At 41.9% G+C, this 14,730-nt stretch overlaps 1 protein-coding gene across 1 annotated transcript in view; it reads right to left on the minus strand.

Annotated features, from left to right (window-relative positions):
• Nucleotides 1-14,730, minus strand: part of LOC123273866 (Golgi-associated plant pathogenesis-related protein 1-like) — a 298,986-nt gene that overhangs the window by 67,666 nt on the left and 216,590 nt on the right. The window lies entirely within an intron of this gene.

The following is a 14,730-nucleotide window of genomic DNA, read 5'->3' on the forward strand; positions in this document are numbered from 1 at the left end:
TACGGTAAATCTGCAGTGACTCCATAGTGAAAATATGGTCGATTCACGGTCGTTTCACGTGACGGCTATTTCACTATCTAGTTAGGGTTCTAGTACGGTGAAATCACTGTCGAAAAACAGTATATTCGTTCTGTTGCGTCACTTACTACGGATGGTAAATAAATGTCGATTTATCAGCAGTTCTATGGTGAAAAGACTGTTCCTAATTCGTGGAACTTTAGCATTTCTGTTGTCAGTATGGCATGCTTCTACTGCGGAAAAATGATTTTTTCAAAGTGAACACCTCATAAACTCATAGTGATATCACCGTGGACCTACTACGGTTCGACGATCGTTCGACCGTCAACTAACGGTAAAATCACCTTCTTTTCACCGTATATACTCGTTCGTTTTCTTCCGGACAAATGATGTAAATGCTGTTCAATTATTATTCTATAAACAGTGTAGAGTACTGAACTCTATTGATATTTCACATTAAATTTAGTTATTTGTAGTTAATTTTCAGAATAAAAAAATTTTTTAAATAAACGCTTAAAAAAATTTCATTTACAAATTAATATTTTTTCGCTCGATTAAAAAAAATAACACGTCACTTGTCACGGTGATAATAAATTCAAAAGAATCCATGTATATCATCAATGCAAGGCCACAGTTTATTTCAAATAACTGTTCAGAAATTTAGTTAAAAAATGTCAGCGTTAAAAGCTGAAACAAGATAATAACTTACAGAGTGAGGAAAAAAATATTTATTTTTTAACACTATTTGACAGTTAATAAATTTAATAATTACATCAATATTTATATGACAAACACAAATGAAGGAAAGCTTATGAAATAAAAAATTTTAATTATATGTTTTTTTTACAGAATCAGGATATTTCAAGATACCATGAAAAACGTCCTTAATTATAATGGTATAAATATAAAAGAAAATTTCATCAACTTTTAATTGAAAACTACCTGCCCGTGTCTAAAAATATTCATTCAAACTCACTACCATTTAGTAGACAGTCCCATGGCTAAGCGGTACAACGCTTGTCATGCTTGCTTGAGACTGGTGAGGCGTGGGTTCGAGACCCGGTGTGAGCTGAAATTTTCAGTGAACATCAGTGCTCATAACTCACGCCGGGCTGTACAGGCTTAATAGTGTATCAATGAGTTAGTAATTAATAAGTTAAAAAAAAATCCGTAAATACTACTTAAAATTATTATTGGTCTAAAAATACTAAATTTTTCATTTTGGAGAATTTTAGCATTTTCAAATGGGATTTTTTATGAGTAGGTTATTCAAAGGCGGTCAAAAGAGCGTTATTCGACAATGGAAGGATCGTGAAACGACGGTAAATCGACAGTGGCACGACAGTGAAACGACTTTGGATTCACTCCTATTTTACTGTGTAACAACAGTGCTTTGACTGTCAAATAACTACATTTATAAACTTTTTACTATGGTTTCACTCCATAGTTGCCATATAAAAATGTCATTTAAACCATTTTACCAAGGTCTAATAATCTGATATATACCATATTTTGACAGTAGTGAAATGAAACAAAGTCACCAATGTTTCACCGTGAAATTACTACTATAATACTAAGTTCTCACTGTTGACCATAGAGGGAACTACCGACTTTCCATAGTATTTTCACCGTGACCACAAAACCGCCAGGGCAGATATGGGATTGGAGACATAATCAGATCTTGTCATATCTGATCAGATCTAAACAGATATAACTATATCTGAGTTGAAAAATTCATCAGACATGATCAGACCTAGTCATATCTGATCGATCTAAACGGATATAACTATATCTGAGTTGAAAAATACATCAGACATAATCAGATCTAGTCATATCTGATCAGATCTTAACAGATATAACTATATCTGAGTTGAAAATTACATCAGACATGAACAGATATAGTCATATCTGATCAGATCTAAACAGATATAACTATATCTGAGTTAAAAAAAAATCAGACATAAAAAGATTTTATTATATCTGGCCAGATATAACTATATTTGTTAACTATTAATAAATACTTATAAACTATTTTACTAAATATACTTTCCTCCCAAATAAATATTTATTGAATGTTAAAAAATATTTATTGGAATTTAATAAATTAAATAATCGCTTTCGAATAAATTAATTTGTTAATAGTTAATAAATCTTTCTATCAGCGTATATTGATAATTAATAGTTTGCAAATTTGATAAAAAAACTTCGTTCATTACGCATAAATCATGGACACGATTCACATTACTTCTAGTTATTACAAACTCTACTCTTCAAGTAAGCCTCGTTGGTAAACAGGTAATGAATTGGTCATTCAAGCGTCAGGTCCCAGGTTCGGTTCCCGCGCGCGCCGATTTGTTTTTTTTTTTTTTTTTTTTATGGAAATAATTCTATATAATTGTATACACGGAAAGAAAATTATGGGAACTATTCCTATACCATTATGGGAACCATTCCCATCGTTATAGGAAATGTTCCCATAATTGTGGGAAAATTTCCTATAATTATGGGAACAGTTCCCATAATTTATAGGAACAGTTCCTATAATTGCCTGGGAAATGTTCCCATAAAATTATAGGAATAGTTCCCATATTTTTCTTTCCGTGTATAATTATATATGGCCATTTTTCGTATATAATTATGTATAAGGATATATATAATTATATATATTCTTTTTTACCTGGGAAATTTTAAGATCTGACCAGATCTGGTCAGATCTGATTATATCTGGCCAGATCTCGTCAGATAGAGACAATTTAAAGATCTGGCCAGATCTAATCCGTTTTTCCCGGGTATCATCAGTGGACAAAATACAACGCCATATCTTAATTAATGACATTTTTTCAGGTATAAGCTCATCCTGATGTTACGCTCATCGAGACCTTTCATTTGAGTACCCACACAAACTTTTCTATATATTTTATACATATGATATTTCTCATAATTGTAAAATATATAAAATATATGAAAAATTTGTGTGGGTATTAGAATGAACGGTCTCGATAAGTGTAACTCCAGGATGGGCTTATATGGTTAAAAAAAGCGTGTGAAAATATTATCAGCAGACAAAATACAATTTCATTTCTTAATTATTGATATTTTTTAAGACATAATGATGATTTTTTAAGACATGATGTTACGCTCTTCGCAATCCTTATTTAAGTACGCTTCTGTCAAAATTTTTACTATCAACAATTCAATTAATCAATATTTTTACAAATTTTATTCCCTAATATTCAACCGCTACCAAAGTGGTGGTCATAGCAATGAAAAGCGACAACAACGAAATCGTCTCCAATGTCTGATCCATCGTGTCGTAGATCTCATTTAAACAATAATCGAATTTTCTGGGAGAAATGTCAAAATGGCGGGGTGCTCCGGGACGGGGGGTCCGAATACACCAAGAAATATTCATTACAAATAATGAGTAGACTTTACTATCAAATAATTATGAAGACTTATTCAGTTAAATCAAATCAAACGAAGTGATTTTTTCAAAAAAACCAATTTATCAACAGAAAACGACTGTTTGAATAATTCGAACTATTCGAATACATTCGAATCATTCGAATTATTCGAATCATTTGAATTATTCGAACTATTCGAATCATTCGAATTATACGAACTATTCGAATATTCGATTCGAAATTCGAATCGAATAATGTGATTCGAATTCGAGGCGAATAATTCGCAAATTCGAATATTCGCACACCCCTACTCTTAAACTTAACAAAACCACGTCGATTGCTACCAATCCCATCAAAATCGGTTGATTCGTTCAAGAGTTATTGAAAACGAAAAATTTGGCAAAAAGCGTATTTTTCGCATAACTTCGAGATTTCTTTTTGGATCATTTTTGACGACATAAAATAATTATTAGAGTCGAGGCTGGCAATAGCCTGGTCGGCTCGGTGCTCGCTTTTCGAAAGAGTGGGACGCGGGTTCGATCCCAGCACGCACCACTATTTTTCAGTGATTATAATTAAAAAAATTAGAAAAACGGTTCACCCTAAGGGCCATCCGTGCAACTTCCCGCTAATTCAATTCCTGGGCGCTTAAAATTGTACTTATGACATTTTTGAGATTTTTAAGCTCAAAAAATAATTTATGTGATATTTTGAGCTCGCTGAGTTCAAAGAAATAATATTTCTATGCATTTAAGCTCTCCCAGCTCAAAAGTCTGATAGAAGTTTCATAGAACACTATTTTTGGAATTTTCAAACCGCAATAACTTTTGAATGGATCAACCAATTTTCACGCGTTTGGCGTCATTCGACGCAGTTTTATTATCCTCATAAGTGATTTTCAGGTTTTAATTGATCGAACCGAAAATTTCGGAGTAATCCCGAAAAAACACTTTTTTCGGTTTTCTTTCGTTCACGATATCTCTCGAATGAATCAACCGATTTTGACCAGCTTAGTAGCAATCGACGTGGTTTTTTTATGTTAAGAGCTGATCAGTTTTTAGAATCGATCGGTAAAGCTGTTTGAAAGTTATTCCAAAAAATATCGGAGTTATGTTGAAAAAATCCTTATTTCCAAATATTTCGTCGAGGATATCTCTCGAACCAATCATCCGATTATTACGTTCTTGACGGCAATTAACGCGGTTTTTTGAGCTCTAAAAATCATTTCATTTCTCCAAAAACGATCCGAAAAGAAATATCGAAGTTAGGTGAAAAAAACACTTTTTTCGGTTTTCTTTCGTTCACGCTATCTTTCGAACGAATCAACCGATTTTGACCGGATTAGCGCCGATCGGCGTAGTTTTTCAATCTTAAGAGCGGATTAGTTTTTGAAGTTGATCGATTAAGCCGTTTATAAGATATTCCAAAAAAACCACTTTCAAAAATGATTTTTTTCTTATTTTTTTTTGAGATTTTTCAACATTTCTCAAAATCTATCTGTCCGAATCGGTTCAAATTTTTAGGAAATCTAAGTTTGAGGGAACTCTTTAGAACGCCGTTTAGTTCGTTCCGATCGGTTCAGTCGTTCAAATGTTATAAACGAGTCACATACTCACACACACACACACACACACACACACACACACACACACACACACACACACACACACACACACACCTCGGGGCAGAAGAGATACTGCTACCGGGCGCGTCTCCCCGAGCGGATGGGAGAACGCTCGCTGTCCTTGGATGACACTTAATCTCTTAGTTGATGAGGTACAGCGGGTAGGAGCCAAGCAAAATAACCAAACAAAATACGCTCCCGTGGACAAAACTCCCCTTTAATGGGTTGGTCGCACTAACTGACCTAACAAGACGATCGTTCTCTGCTGTGACCCACTGGGAGTGACCGGAACCTGTATCGTAGTTTCCGACGATGCAGGCCACGGCTGATGTGAGCTTGCTCTACCGAGGTGTAAGTTGCAGCAGTGGATCAGGAGCCAGCCACTCCGGGCCTTGATCAGGAAGTACGCAGTGAGTGTTAGAGATCGGAATCTTCACCGCTCCGAGCGAGTCTAGTCCGTCCGTGTATTCCGGGACTGGCTAAGTGTCGGCTAGGCCTCAGGGAACTGGGGTAGGAGTACTATCTCCGAGGGTACACCCGTTCCTAGTTATGGCAACCCGCTCCACTCCGTACGATGCGCTGGTAAATTAAAAAGTATGAGTAATGCACAGGAAACAAACAAGAGTGAAAACGGGCCTCATGCCCAGCAAGACGCACTGCTACTTAGTGCAAAGATGAAGAGGACAGATGCGCTGGCACATCTGGAGAAGCTAGTCTGTGGACTGCAGGACTTTCTCCAAACCAAGCAAAATGTCCACAAGGAGATCAAGTCGAAGTCGACGAACATCTGCAGTGCCCTGAGAAGGTTCAAAAAACTGGACCAAGAATGGCAGGAAATCCAACAACAACACGGTAATATCGTGATGAAGACGAGTGTGACAGCGGTTCCACCAGCAAAAGCCGACACGTTTGTCGAGGAGATGGACACAGGTGGCGAGGGTGACGTCGAGTCAGTTGTCGGAGACGGAGAGGAAACTGGAACTGAAATCAGGCCTGGGAAAAGGAAAGAACGAAATTCCCCAGACTCAATGACCAGCCGTACTAAGAAGAAGAAGGACCTTAAACCAAGTCCCCCGAAAAACGCGGTAACACAGAACGGCGGAAAAAAGGAAGTGAATGAATGGCAAAAAGTCCAGTCAAGGAAGTCCAAGAGAGAGCAAGCAGTAGAAAAGCTCCAGAAGCAACCGCCGGAAGAGTCCAGGCCAGAGCCTAATCGGAAAGAACCGCGCAAACGGATTAGGCCGGACGCACTGATCACCCGCCCCGCAGAGACGGCAAAGTATGCTGAAATTCTGAAGCGAATAAAGCAGGACGTCCCTGACGAACAGGTCCGTACTACAGTGGATAAGATCCAAAGAACTAGGACCGGGAGCTTGCTGATTACGCTTTCGAGGAAGAGCGCTGACCGAGGCCAAGCCTTACAGAAGACCATCGCGGACATCCTCCAAGAAGACGCGAAGGTAATCTGCAAAGGGCCACAGGAAGACGTCGAAATCCGAGATCTTGACGGTACCACAACCAAGGAGGATATTCAGGCTGCATTGCAAACGGAAATCGGAGAAACCTGCGAGATACCACTAGGGACAATTAAGATTCATAAGGCCTACAGAGGTACTCAGACAGCTGTTGTGACACTACCAGCAGCTGCAGCGCGCAAGATATTGGCAGGAAGCGGTAAAGTCCGGATCGGCTGGACCAACTGCCGAATCAGAGCTACGAGGAGACCAATCCAATGTTTCAAGTGCTGGCACTTTGGACATCTTGGATCCCAGTGCAAGAGCAATGTGGATCGGTCTAAGCTATGTATTAGGTGCGGACAAGAGGGACACAAGATTGCTGAATGCAAAACCCAGCGAAATGTGTATTATGCGCGGATCAAAGTGCGGAGAACTCGGCTCATCATGCCGGCGCATCCAGGTGCCCAGTATTTAAAGAGGCACTCCAGAAGATAACAAACAAACAGACATGAAGATATTGCAGCTAAACCTTAACCATTGCGAAGCTGCACATGATCTGCTTATGCAAACAGCAAGAGAACTAGAGTTAGACTTAGTAATGATAGCAGAGCCATATAGATACCTGAATACCCAGCCTTGGGAATCTGACAGCACCACCAAGGCTGTCATCTGGTCTTGTGGTAAGCATCCCTTCCAGAGTGTAGTTAACAATGATAATGCCGGCTTTGTAGCAGCAACAGTTAACGGCATCCGTTTCTACAGCTGTTATGCACCACCTAGCCTATCCATTGTTGAATTCACTGAATTCTTGGACAAACTGACCGAGGACGCCAAGCAGCATTATCCGGTCGCGATTGCCGGTGACTTCAACTCCTGGGCAGTAGACTGGGGCAGCAAGCAGACAAATGCGCGAGGAAAAGCACTCCTCGAAGCTTTCTCTACACTAGATGTAGTCCAGCTCAACAGTGGTGATACGCCAACCTATACTAAAGGGGAAGCAAGCTCTATTGTAGATCTCACTTTCGTCAGCAGCAGCCTCATCAGTGGGAAATACGACTGAAAGGTGATGGATATCTACACAGCCAGCGACCACAAGGCAATTCTCTGGGAAATATTACATGACCGGAATACAAGAAGACCAATCAAGTCACTCAATACCATTGGATGGAAAGTGAAGTCTTTTGACACAAGCACATTGATAATAGCCCTGAATAGTGAACCGATTACTACTGGACCCGCAGAAGAAATGACCAAGGACCTGATGAAAAGAGTTGTCCAGGCCTGTGACGCAAGTATGGTCCGGAAATGCAGCATAAGCCAACGCCCGGCAGTACACTGGTGGAACGACCACATCAGCGTTCTTCGGAAAGAGTGTCTAAAGAAAAGGAGAATATCCCAGCGTGGCTATCGACGACCTAACTCTGCGGAGCTGGTCGCAGAGTACAAAAAAGCCCGTCGATTACTGAACAAAGCCATCAAGGATAGTAAGAGGCAATGCTGGAAAGAGCTCATCAACGAGGTGGACAAAGACCTGTGGGGTAGGCCGTACAAGGTGGTCATGAATCACCTAAAAGTCAAACAAATGCCGGCACCCACATGCCCACAACTTCTGCAGAGAATCGTTACCGCGCTGTTTCCGCAGCAACGCGAGCTTCACTACCAGCTAGCTCAAGGAGAACTGGAGGACATTCCAACTGTCACGGAAGAAGAACTGACGGAGGCTTGCAACCGCGTAGGGAATAATAAAGCACCGGGATTAGACGGAATCCCTAACATTGCCTTAAAAACAGCTATAAAGGCAGCACCGGCATTATTCCTGGATGTTTACAACACCTGCCTCAAAGAAGGGATTTTTCCTCGAAAGTGGAAACAGCAACGGTTAGTGCTGCTTCCTAAAGGGAAAAAGCCACCGGATGAACCGTCATCTTACCGCCCACTTTGCATGCTAGATACAGCGGGTAAGATATTCGAACGCATAATTCACCAGAGAATTGAAGCAGTAGTCGACCCACTCCTGGCAGACAATCAGTATGGATTCCGGAAAGGACGATCAACCCTGGACGCAATCAAACTGGTTGTTGATACGGCCAAGGAAGCAATCGCAGGAACCAGATGGAAAGGTGGAACGAAGAAGTATTGCCTGGTGGCGACACTAGACATCAGAAACGCCTTCAACTCCGCCAATTGGAAATGCATCATGCAGGCCCTCCAAGAGAAGAATGTACCAGAATACCTGCTTAAGATCGTAGCAAGCTACTTTGAAAACAGGGTCCTGAAGTATGACACGAAGAACGGTCCGAGAGAGTATGATATTACTGGAGGGGTACCACAAGGTTCAGTTCTAGGCCCGCTCCTGTGGAACATTATGTATGACGGTCTATTAAGACTAACTCTGCCAAGAAACGTCAAACTCGTAGCATATGCAGATGACGTAGCCGTAGTGATCGTTGCCAAACACCTTGACGAGATAAATCATATGTTCGATCTCACTTTTGAGCACGTTAACCGGTGGATGGACGCAGTGAACCTGCAACTGGCGCAACACAAGACTGAGGCAGTGCTTATTACCAGCAGGAAAGTGGTAGAGACAATTAAGCTGAAAGTCGCCGAACAAGAAATCACATCACAACCTTATATTCGATATTTAGGAGTGATGCTTGATGCCCGACTCAACTTTAAGCAGCAGGTAGAACACGTCAGTGCCAAGGCGTCAGCAGTGGGAACAAGTCTAGCACGACTGATGCCGAACATCGGAGGGCCAAAGCAGAGCAGAAGGGTACTGTTATCATCTGTAGTCACATCGGTGCTTACATATGGTATATCTATTTGGACCAACGCTCTCGAGATGCAAGAATCATGGAGGAAGGCTGGACCAGTATACCGACGGTGTGCCTTAAGAGTCGCCAGCGCCTTCCGCACAATATCCGAGGAAGCAGTGTGCGTTATTTCCGGAACTCTGCCTCTCAGAGTCCTCGCTGAGGAAAGACGGAACCTTTATCATCGTAAAAGGTCAACTACACTAAGCGCTGAAGAGCTCAGAACTGAAGAACGGCAAAACAGCTTCGACCGATGGCAGCTCCAGTGGGACGCTGCAGAAAAAGGAAGATGGACGTATCGTCTTATACCGAGGATCGACGACTGGCTGAACCGGAGTCATGGAGAGGTTAACTACTACCTTACGCAGATGTTGTCAGGACACGGCTGCTTCCGAGCCTATCTTCACCGCTTTAAGCACGACGATTCTCCGGAGTGCCCATCCTGCCCAGGTGTCGCTGAAGACGTGGAGCACGTGATCTTTGCATGTCCTCGTTTTAACCAACAGCGCGATGAATTAGAGAAGATTCTAAAAAAGAGAATTCAACCGGAGACAATAGTAGAAGAAATGCTGTCATCAGAAGCTGTCTGGAACGCCACGAGCACCTTTGCCACTGAAGTGCTTACAGAGTTGCGGTCCATCGAGAGAAAAAGAGCAGAAAACAGAAACTAGAAGGGAGATAGAAATAAAAAACATCTTAGCCACCAGAAGGAAGAGCGGCAGCTAATTCCTCCCCCCGCGAAGAAATGCCTTACGGCGGTACCATGGGGGATCAGAGGATAGAAGAGAAAGGGGTTTCGGGTTTAGTGGGTAGGGGCGTTAGTGTCGAGTTAGTATGACGCTGCGTCGAGTCGCCACATATCCAGGCCAAACAGCTATGCCTAGAATCCGTAAAAAGGATTCCCCACAAACACACACACACACACACACACACACACACACACACACACACACACACACACACTTTGCATGTTAGATACGGCGGGTAAGATATTTGAGCGCATAATTCACCAGAGAATTGAAGCAGTAGTCGACCTACTCCTGGCAGACAATCAGTATGGATTCCGGAAAGGACGATCAACCCTGGACGCAATCAAACAGGTTGTTGATACGGCCAAGGAAGCAATCGCAGGAACCAGATGGAAAGGTGGAACGAAGAAGTATTGCCTGGTGGCGACACTAGACATCAGAAACGCCTTCAACTCCGCCAATTGGAAATGCATCATGCAGGCCCTCCAAGAGAAGAATGTACCAGAATACCTGCTTAAGATCGTAGCAAGCTACTTTGAAAACAGGGTCCTGAAGTATGACACGAAGAACGGTCCGAGAGAGTATGATATTACTGGAGGGGTACCACAAGGTTCAGTTCTAGGCCCGCTCCTGTGGAACATTATGTATGACGGTCTATTAAGACTAACTCTGCCAAGAAACGTCAAACTCGTAGCATATGCAGATGACGTAGCCGTAGTGATCGTTGCCAAACACCTTGACGAGATAAATCATATGTTCGATCTCACTTTTGAGCACGTTAACCGGTGGATGGACGCAGTGAACCTGCAACTGGCGCAACACAAGACTGAGGCAGTACTTATTACCAGCAGAAAAGTGGTAGAGACCATTAAGCTGAAAGTCGGCGAACAAGAAATCACATCACAACCTTATATCCGATATTTGGGAGTGATGCTTGATGCCCGACTCAACTTCAAGCAGCAAGTGGAACATGTCAGTGCCAAAGCGTCAGTAGTGAGGGCTAGTCTCGCACGACTGATGCCGAACGTCGGAGGCCCAAAACAGAGCAGGAGGCTATTATTGTCATCAGTAGTCATATCGGTGCTCACTTACGGAATATCCATTTGGGCCGACGCATTAAAGACACAAGAATCATGGAGAAAGGCTGGACCAGTATATCGACTGAGTGCCCTACGAGTAGGTAGTGCCTTCCGCACTATATCAGAAGAAGCAGTGTGCGTCATTGCTGGAACCCTACCTCTTAGAGTTCTAGCAGAGGAAAGACGGGCCCTTTACCAACGAAAAAGGTCAACTGCACTGATCCCTGAAGAACTTAGAATTGAAGAACGGCAGAAGAGCATAGGCCGATGGCAACTACAATGGGATGCTGCAGAGAAGGGTAGGTGGACGCACCGTCTCATACCTCAGATCGACATTTGGCTTAACCGGAATCACGGTGAGGTCAATTACTATCTTACGCAGATGTTGTCGGGACATGGGTGTTTTCGAGAGTATCTACACCGCTTTAAGCACGATGACTCTTCGGAGTGCCCGTCCTGCCCAGGAGCTGCTGAAGACGCGGAGCACGTCTTCTTTGTATGTCTTCGTTTCGATCCACAGCGTGAAGAACTGGAGAGGATCCTGAACCAGAGAATGCAACCAGATTCACTAGTAGAAGCAATGTTGTCATCAGAAGCTGCCTGGAACGCTACCAACACGTTTGCAACAGAAGTCCTTAAAGACTTGCGTTGCACCGAAAGAAAAAGAGCAAATAGCAGAAGATAGAAGGAAGGTAGTTAACACCTTAGCCACCAGAAGGAAGAGCAGTAGCTAGATCCTCCCTTCACGAAGTAATGCCTGACGGCGGTTTCCATGAGGGATTAGAGGAAAGAAGGAAAAGGGGTTTAGGGTTTAGTGGGTAGGGGCATTAGTGTCGAGTTTTAGTATGACGCTGCGTCGAGTCGCCACATATCCAGGCCAAACAGCTATGCCTAGAATCCGTAAAAAGGATTCCCCCCCCTAAAAAAAAAAAAAAACACAGACACACACACACACACACACACACACATACATACATACATACATACAGACATAGTGACAACCTCGCGGGGATAGTCAGGGAAGCTTCCTGTGACCTGCAAACGTCGAGATCTGATGAAAAGTCGATTTTTGTAAAACGAGGTGAAAACAATAACTTCCCGATTTTTGAAAATCTTCGATTTTTTTAGCGGGAAGTTAAAAATATGTGCATCACGTTGCCAGCCTCTGGAAGTGGCAGAGATAGCCGGGCGGAACACGTCTGACTTGGGCGATCACACATTTAAGCAGCTCTTCGAGCTTAAAAATCTTATCAATGTTCGATAAAACACGATTTTTTTGATTTTCAAACTGTTCTAACTTTTGAATGGATCAACCGATTTGCACGCGGTTAGTGGCAATCGATGTAGTTTTTTGAGCTCTATAAATAATTCTGAACGAAAAAAATTGATCTGATGAAAAATTTCGAAGTTATTGATTATATTTGGCCATTTTTCATATATAATCATATATAACCAATTTATATATAAATATTTTTTCTCGGGAATACATAATAATTTATTACTTTGTCTTAAAAATCGTCCTCTTTCTGTGTTAACCTCATAACTCTATTTTTTTCGAAATTGAGATTTTTAGCGAAAATCACTCCTTAGCACTCTTGTAACGTAAAACAAAACATACAATGTTCATTACGATGATAGAATATTTTTTAGAGGCTTTTGATTTTTCTCGTATCTACATGTTCGAATTCAAAAACCTCGTTTCTACCGTAAGTATCGCCGAAAACGTTAAGATGGCGTTGTTGTCTTATTACTAAATGTTTGAAAACACGTTCACACTTAAGTTGACTGTATTTTGTTGATTGACGTTTATTTTTTATCTATATGAATACATACAAATATTATTTAGCTCTTCGAGCTCAAAAGTCTGATGGAAGTTTGACACAACACTGTTTTTAAAATTTTCAAACCGCGATAACTTTTGAATGAATGGACCGATTTCTACGCGATCGGCAGCATTCAACGCAATTTTTTAAACTTCGAGGTGATTGACGAGAAGCTGTCTTTCCGAGATCACCTCGAAAACGCATGCACGAAACCCAACAAGACAGTATCCAACTTGTCGAAAATCATGGCCAACACAATGAGACCACCAACCAGTAAAAGGAGGGTCCTCTTAGAAGTAGACCACTCAATATTACCATATGGAGTGGAGATATGAGCAAATTTTCTTAAGCAGAAGACCTACTGGTGCAAGATTGTGGCTCTGCAATGGCAGGGAGGGCTCAAAGTCACCTATGCCTATCACATGGTTTCAAAAGCAGTTGTATTGGTCATAGCGGGAGCACACCGATCGACTTACTATCGTTCGAGAGAGCAAAACGTTACGACACCAAAATAAATGGGGACATCTCTAAGAAGGGAAGAACGAAAATATAGAAGGAATCGCTACATAACTGGCAGGACAGATGGACATCGGTGGAGACGGGCAGATGGACAGAGTAGTGCCTGATTCTAGATACTAGCGTCTGACTTTCTCGGCAGCACGGAGAAACGGACTTCTTACTGACCCAGTTATTGACGGGCCATGACCACACCACCGACCATCATGTTTCAATGATAGAAGTGTCGTTGAAAAATTTTATTTCCACCTTTATGAAAAAAAAAACCTGAGACCTTTAAACGTAGAGATCGGTTGGAGACTCGACTTCCGGAAAACAGAGTAAATCCAATAACTGCCCGAATTACGAAAATCTTTAGTTTTCTTAGAAGAAAGTTGAAAACAACAAATTTTTGAACAATATAATCTTTGTTATAAAAGTACTGCACGATAAAAGCGGAGAGAGTCATTGCTTATAATGAAATAAGGAACAGTAGATGTTTACGGACGCGGTCATTCGATGCTTGGAACAACGAAATACAAAGCTTGTAGCCGCAGACAATAAATGTTTACAGATCTGAACGAATACTAAGAGCCTCGGACATGAGATGCTTGCTGACTCGGATAATGCTTGGAGCCACGGACAATAGATGTTTATAGACTCGGGCATTAGTGCTTAGGGCCACGGAATTAAATGCCTACAGATCCAAATTTGAATACTTAGAGCTACGGACATGAGATGCTTGCAGACCCGGACTAATGCTTGAAGTCACGGACGATAGATGTTTACAGACCCGAATATTAGCGCTTGAGGCCACGGAATTAAATGCCTACAGATCCGTATTTGAATGCTTGGAGCCACGGACATGAGATGCTTGCAGACCCGGACTAATGCTTGAAGTCACGGATGATAGATGTTTACAGACCCGGATATTAGCGCTTGAGGCCACGGAATTAAATGCCTACAGATCCGTATTTGAATGCTTGGAGCCACGGACATGAGATGCTTGCAGACCCGGACTAATGCTTGAACTCACGGACGATAGATGTTTACAGACCCGGACATTAGTGCTTAGGTTAGGGTCACAAAATAAAATGCCTACAGATCCGGATTTGAATGCTTAGAGCCACGAACATGAGATACTTGCAGACCCGGACGAATATTTAGAGTCACGGATATGAGATGCTTGCAGACCCGGACTAATGATTGGAGCCACGGACGATAGATGTTTACAGACCCGGACTTTAGTGCTTAGGGCCACGGAA

This window comes from Cotesia glomerata, unplaced genomic scaffold (genome assembly GCF_020080835.1).
Source record: "Cotesia glomerata isolate CgM1 unplaced genomic scaffold, MPM_Cglom_v2.3 scaffold_15, whole genome shotgun sequence".
In the NCBI taxonomy this organism is placed as follows: domain Eukaryota; kingdom Metazoa; phylum Arthropoda; class Insecta; order Hymenoptera; family Braconidae; genus Cotesia; species Cotesia glomerata.